Source organism: Chiloscyllium plagiosum, chromosome 11 (assembly GCF_004010195.1).
Source record: "Chiloscyllium plagiosum isolate BGI_BamShark_2017 chromosome 11, ASM401019v2, whole genome shotgun sequence".
NCBI lineage: Eukaryota > Metazoa > Chordata > Chondrichthyes > Orectolobiformes > Hemiscylliidae > Chiloscyllium > Chiloscyllium plagiosum.
The window spans coordinates 65,898,293-65,904,887 of NC_057720.1; positions in this window are offsets into that span (position 1 = coordinate 65,898,293).

Here is a 6,595-nt window from a genome sequence, read left to right on the forward strand (position 1 = left end):
GGTTATTCACCATTTAAACAGCCACACACAGTCTTAAATATATTTTTCCAAGGTAAACTCAGATGACTTAAGCGTCATGGAGATGTACAGCACAGAAACAGACCCTTTGGCCCAACTCATCCATGCTAACCAGATATCCTAACCTAACCTAGTCACATTTGCCAGCACTTGGCCCATATCTCTCTCAACCCTTCCTATTCATGTACCCATCCAGATGTCTTTTAGGTGTTGTAATTGTACCAGCCTCCACCACTTCCTTTGGCAGCTCATTCCATATACGTACCAACTTTTGCATGAAAAAGTTGCCCCTTTGGTCCCTGTTATATCTTTCCCCTCTCACCCTAAACCTATGCCTTTCACCCTAACAGGAACATACTGTCTGGATTCTTGTTACCTTGTTATTGAAGGCTTCCCATTTTTCGAGCCATCTCTTTACCTGCGAACATCTGCACCCAGTCAACTTTTGAAATTTCTTGCCTAATACCATCAAAATTGGTCTTTCTCCAATTTAGAACTTTAACTTTTAGATCCTGTCTATCCTTTTCCATCTATATTTTAAAACTAATAGAATTATGGTTACTGGCCCCAAAGTGCTCCCCCACTGACAGCTCAGTTGCTTGCCCTGCCTTATTTCGCAAGAGTAGGTCAAGTTTTGCACCTTCGCTACTATTAACCTGCCAGTGAGGAGTGTTGCTTCAAGGAAGCATACGTTGCAGTATTGATGATTTGACTCCTATCCTCTTAGACTGAAACAACTGTACTTTTTGAGTGCGGAATCACTGAATTAAGCCTAATCTTTGCAAAGCACCTGTATGTATGTACAGTGGCACAAACCTCACATTTTCTATTTATTGCATGGTATCTCATTAATTGTAGATTCAATGTTGGCCGCATGCCCAAGGTATTTCGAAGAGAGGAATCAGAGAATTTAGATTTGTCACAATAGCTCATTGTCAAAAGGTCAGCTCCACAATTTCCAAATATTTTTAATGTAATGACAAATAGAGAAATCAAGATGTGGTGCTTCACTTCTCCATAGTCCAATCAAATGCAAAGGGAAGGATGATTCCATTGAATCTCCCATCATTTCTAATTGTTTTAATTGTGACTGTCAAAAGGAATGTTTGATGTAAATACCGATATATATGAAATGGAAAAGAAACACAGAGCAATAAGAATAAGGAACAGGACTGAATGGGTGATTCTTTCACAGAGATGACTTGGATCAATTGGCTTACCTTTATCCTGCAAAACAAAGTTCCCAGCTTTAACCTTGGGCTAGGAAGAGGAAGAGGCACTATATTGGGTACAGGGTCCCAGATGAGGGATGGCAGAGAGAGAAAAACGGTCCGGCTTCATTCAGTGGATCACATTCCAGTGAAAGGTAAATGTTGGTTAAGGATTGGATTGTGTGGCCTGGAAGTGATTTGGATATAAACATGACCTTATGAGCTTATTGCACAAGAAGACAGTGGATATTGGTGACAGAAATGTGGAAAGGATTGTGCAGCAGTGTTGTGGAAAAGTTGTAGTTTATGACATGCAACAACAATGTGTCAAAACTAAAGATGAAAGGCCAAAGAGTAGGGTGCAATCAGGTGTGAATTAAAATCTTGATTGTTTTCAGTTTTTTTTGTTTATTTTATGCAGGTTTCATAATGGAATTTTAACATGTTTCCTGTGTTTTTTTCACCTGAGGGAAGTTTCATTATTTTTCATCATCGTTAGTGCTGTACTCTGGTGGTTGCTTAGCTACATTACAGAAAGAGATTGCTCCTTTCAAAACAACAGGCTGAATTTTACTAAAAGTCAGTTAAGGATCAATTTTGAATAGTTTCAGGGAGGGTTTCCCTCTGTAACAAGTTGTCTCAAGCAATTTTCTACTGCTCACTTCATAATGTATGCACCACATTGCTGTGGTGCTGTGTTTTCATTACACTGTGCTCACCATTGACAGAAATACTCTCCACTGCTTGGAGCTTCCAGGATTTCCATTGACCAGCCGTTTATCAGGACAATCACTGCCAGCCACAAATAGCCCTTCACTGTCCTGGTAGTGGGAGATAAATGAGAAAGACCATTTTCTAAGGGCACATGGTGACACTTTGCTGTGGGTGGAAGCAAACACTTGCAAATGTATTGCCATTTCACATCATTAACTGTTTGATCAGATGTCATTGTTACTACAATGACAAGAATCAACAGGTTACCCATCCTTAGCACCATACCATGTTAGAATCTTGTCAGGAAGAGTACCATGTGCCCTTTCCCTGACACCCAATGTAGCATAACATCTTTCTATTGTTCAACATGGAAGCTTTACATGTTGGAAAGCCTTCAAACAGTTGAAGTCTTTATTTTTACTGAACAATAGGAAAGGCAAAGAAAAGTAAACAAAGAAAAAATGTTGCTTTTATTCCTGGGAACAAACAGGATCTGATTGAGTTTTGAGCAACAACAAATTTACAGTCAATGAGTGATCACTTCATCCAGCTCACATCTATTGGAAAGTAGGTGTCAATTAAGGCTTGTCTGACTTCTGGCACCAATGCTGCTTTGTTTTATCAAGCTGAAGGTGATATTCCACCTGCTGAATGTCCTCATCTCCTCCTCCTCAGTAGACAGATTCCCCACTCCAAATTCCTCAACATCCCTGACATCCCCTTTTCGTCTTCTCCATAGTGCAGAGCACATGCTTGGATTATATGCACCATCTGTCTGGAGTGAACTGCAAGGCCCCCCCTCCACCCCCATCCAAATCCAAGCATTGAGACTACATCTTGAGGTAGCCTATCATTTTCTCCATGATGCCCCTGGTGGAAGAATGGGTTACACTGTATCAATGCTTGGTCTCAGCCAGGGGGAAACAGAATGGAGTAACCGGCCATCGTTGTGGAAGGTAGCCCCTGTATCCCAGTAGCAGCCCTTGAAATGAAGTGAATACATGAAGTTCTCAAAGATATCGGCATCTTGACAGCTCCAAGGATACCTGGTACAGAGTTTAAAGTAATGATACAATAGAACAGTTTCCTGTTGATGAAGGTGAAAATGAGGACTGCAGATGCTGGAGATTAGAGTCAAGAATGTGGTGCTGGAAAAGCACAGCAGGTCAGGCAGCATCTGAGAAGCGGATGAAGGGCCTTTGCCCGAAATGTCAATTTTCCTCTTCCTGTTGATGAAGTCAGTCATGTTATGAGAAGGCAATTTCAACACAACATGTTTACAGTTTATAGTGCCAGACACCTGGGTGAAGTCAGCGACAATGGCAAAGCCTACCACCTAGGCTGCAGCACTGAGCTCCTCACAGGAAATGAGATGACATGTGTGATCTGGCAATAACTGGACCCTTGGAGTCAATAAAATGTGGTGCTGGAAAAAAAGCAGCATCAGAGGAGCAGGAGAGTCAATGTTTCGGGCAGGACCCTTCAGCAGTCCTGATGCTGCTTGACCTGCTTGACTCTAACATTTCAGCATCTGCAGTGCTCACTATCTCTAATCAGTAACAACCTTGATTCATTTGGGGTTGAGAGTTTGAGAGATCTCACATAGTTGATTCTTGAAAGCCACCAGTTACATACATGTTTAATGTTCCCTTCCTGGCCACTGGGATAGGATGGTCACCCATCTCTGCAGGTTGCAGTTTCTGCTTTAGCAGATGGTACAGTTCAATGTCCTCGAACAGTGTTCTGGGATGTCTGCAGACAGTACCCTTTTCTTATTTAGAGAAAATGACATCGAGGATGATAAACACGAAGCCTCCTACACCTTGTCTGCATTTTGAGGGAACTTCAGTTGTGACTGAAACTGGAGGTTCCTTACTGGCACATTTGTTTTTCCTTGTTCTTTCTGCATCTTGGTTGCGTGACAATCACAGTACTGGTTACCCTGCTGTGGTTGGATCATTGGTCATGGTTCCATGGACCTTCTTGGGGAATGTCAGAAATTGAACAGGTCTTCAGTTATGTGAACAGTCAGCGTTTGCATCACACACAATGACAATTTAGTACAGTTCTCTGTAGAGTGAGATGTGGTGGACTCTGATGATGAGGGCCATGAAATGCCTGTACATAGACCTTTGGTGTAGTGGATTTTTAAGTGCGAGCAGCAGCGGAGGTAGGAAGAACTCGGAAGACTGCAGATAAGGTACAGCAGTTTTTATTAAAATTACTTACCAATAGCGGGCAGCGGTGTTTTTCTCTTTCACAGAAGGAACGGGAGCAGTGGAGGAAGTGATGGGGACCAGAGGGGTGGCCGGGAAGGTAAGCAGTGAGTATAAATACTCACCCTTCGATGCCAACGACCATTTTAAGTGCGAGCAGCAGCGGAGAAGGAGCGGGAGCAGCGGAGGAAGTGACATAGACCAGAGGGGCAGCTGGGAAGGAAAGCAGTGACCATATATATCAGCAAGGCGGCTAAACCCGGGACTCTACTACTGTAGTGTCTCCCACCCACCCTCCTCCTCTAACCTAGTTAGTAAGTAGGAAGAGTGGGAGCAACGACCAGGGGACTGCCGGTAATATATCTGGGCAGTGGCTGAACCCGAGACACTACACGAGTTGTGTCTCCAAACCCCCCACCCTCCCCTCCTCTAACCAAAAATAGGACTCTGGTTTGTTAAGGTAAGGATTTTCTATTTCTTTATTGGTGAATGGTTAAAAATTTACTTTTTATGGTTTATCTATTAATTGGTTTTTAGAAAAAGACTATAGCAGAGAGGTATCAGAAAGTATTTTAACTCAAACCTATGCAAAGTAATAAAGTAATTAACTAAGCAGAGATGGCTGGGCAGGTGATGTGCTGTAGCTGTATGATGTGGGAGCTGTCTGGTCCCATTGTGAATGGCAGTAACCACATCTGCAGCAGGTGTTGGTTGCTGGAGGAACTCCGGCTCAGAGTTGATGATCTGGAATCTGAGCTTCAAACACTGCGGCACATCCGGGAAGGGGAGGGTTACCTGAACGCTTTGTTTCAGGAGGCAGTCATACCTGGGAGATTAAGTAATTCACATTCAGTTAGTGATCAGGGACATCAGAGTGTGACTGTAAGTGAGGCAGGGGGAACTCGAGTTCAGGAGTGCAGGAGCCTCAGCCCTTGACCTTGTCCAACAGGTATGAGATTTTTGCTCCCTATACGGATGAGGAAAGGGCTCATGAGCCAACTGGACAGGATGAGCCAGCTGACCACGGCACCGTGGTGCAGAAGGCCATTCAAGACGGGGCAGCAAAAAGACAAGTAGTTGTTATAGGGGATTCTATAATTAGGGGGACAGATAGTATCCTTTGCAAGCCGGATCGGGAGTCTCGCATGGTGTGTTGCCTGCCCGGTGCCAGGGTGCGGGACATCCCCGACCGACTTGAAAGGATATTGGAGTGGGAGGGGGAGGATCCAGTTGTTGTGGTCCACGTTGGGACTAACAACAAAGGCGAAGCTAGGGTGGAGGACCTGTTTGAGGATTATCGAGCACTAGGAAGGAAATTGAAGTACAGGTCCTCAAGGGTCATAATCTCCGGATTACTGCCCGAGCAACGTGCCAATTGGCATAGGGGATAAGAAAATTAGAGAAGTAAACACGTGGCTAAGGGATTGATGTGGGAAAGAGGGATTCCATTTCATGGGGCATTGGCATCAGTTTTGGAACTGGGGGAATCTGTACCGTTGGGACAGTCTCCACCTGAACTGATCTGGTACCAATGTTCTAGTGAAGAGGATAAATAGGGTGGTCAGTAGGACTTTAAACTTCTGAATTGGGGGGAAGGGAAAGTGAAAGTGACAGGGAGTATGGCGTGAAATGGAAAGATAAGCAGGAGGATAGCATGTATGCAGGTGGATTTAATCTTGAGGCAGGTTAGGAATGCAACAAAAAGGAAGGATAACTTAGGACATCTTATGACTTCCAATATCTCTAATGATAAGAAAGTTAGCATTAAGGCACTTTACATGAACGCTCGTAGCATTCGTAACAAAGTAGATGAATAACGGCACAGATCATCGTGAATGATTGTAATGTGGTAGGCATCACAAAGACATGGCTGCAGGGGGTTCAGGACTGGCAGTTAAACATCCAAGGATTTACAACTTATCGAAAAGACAGGGAGGTGGGCAGAGGGAGCGGGGTGGCCTTGTTAGCTAAGAACAAAATTAAATCTATGGCACTGAATGACATAGAGTCTGTGTGGGTGGAATTGAGGAACCACAAAGGCAAAAAAACCATAGTGGGAGTTATGTACAGACCTAACAATGGTCAGGACCAGAGGCGCAACATGTACCGGGAAATAGAAAAGGCGTGTCAGAAAGGCAAGGTCACGGTGATCATGGGGGACTTCAATATGCAGGTAGACTGGGTAAATAATGTTGCCAGTGGATCCAAAGAAGGGGAATTCTTGGAATGCTTACAGGATGGCTTTTTGGAACAGCTTGTCATGGAGCCCACAAGGGAGCAGGCTATTTTGGACCTAGTGCTATGTAATGAACCAGACTTTATAAAAGATCTTAAAGTAAGGGATCACCTAGGAAGCAGCGATCATTATATGGTAGAGTTCAGTCTGCAGTTTGAAAGAGAGAAGGCAAAATCAGATGTAATGGTGTTACAGTTAAA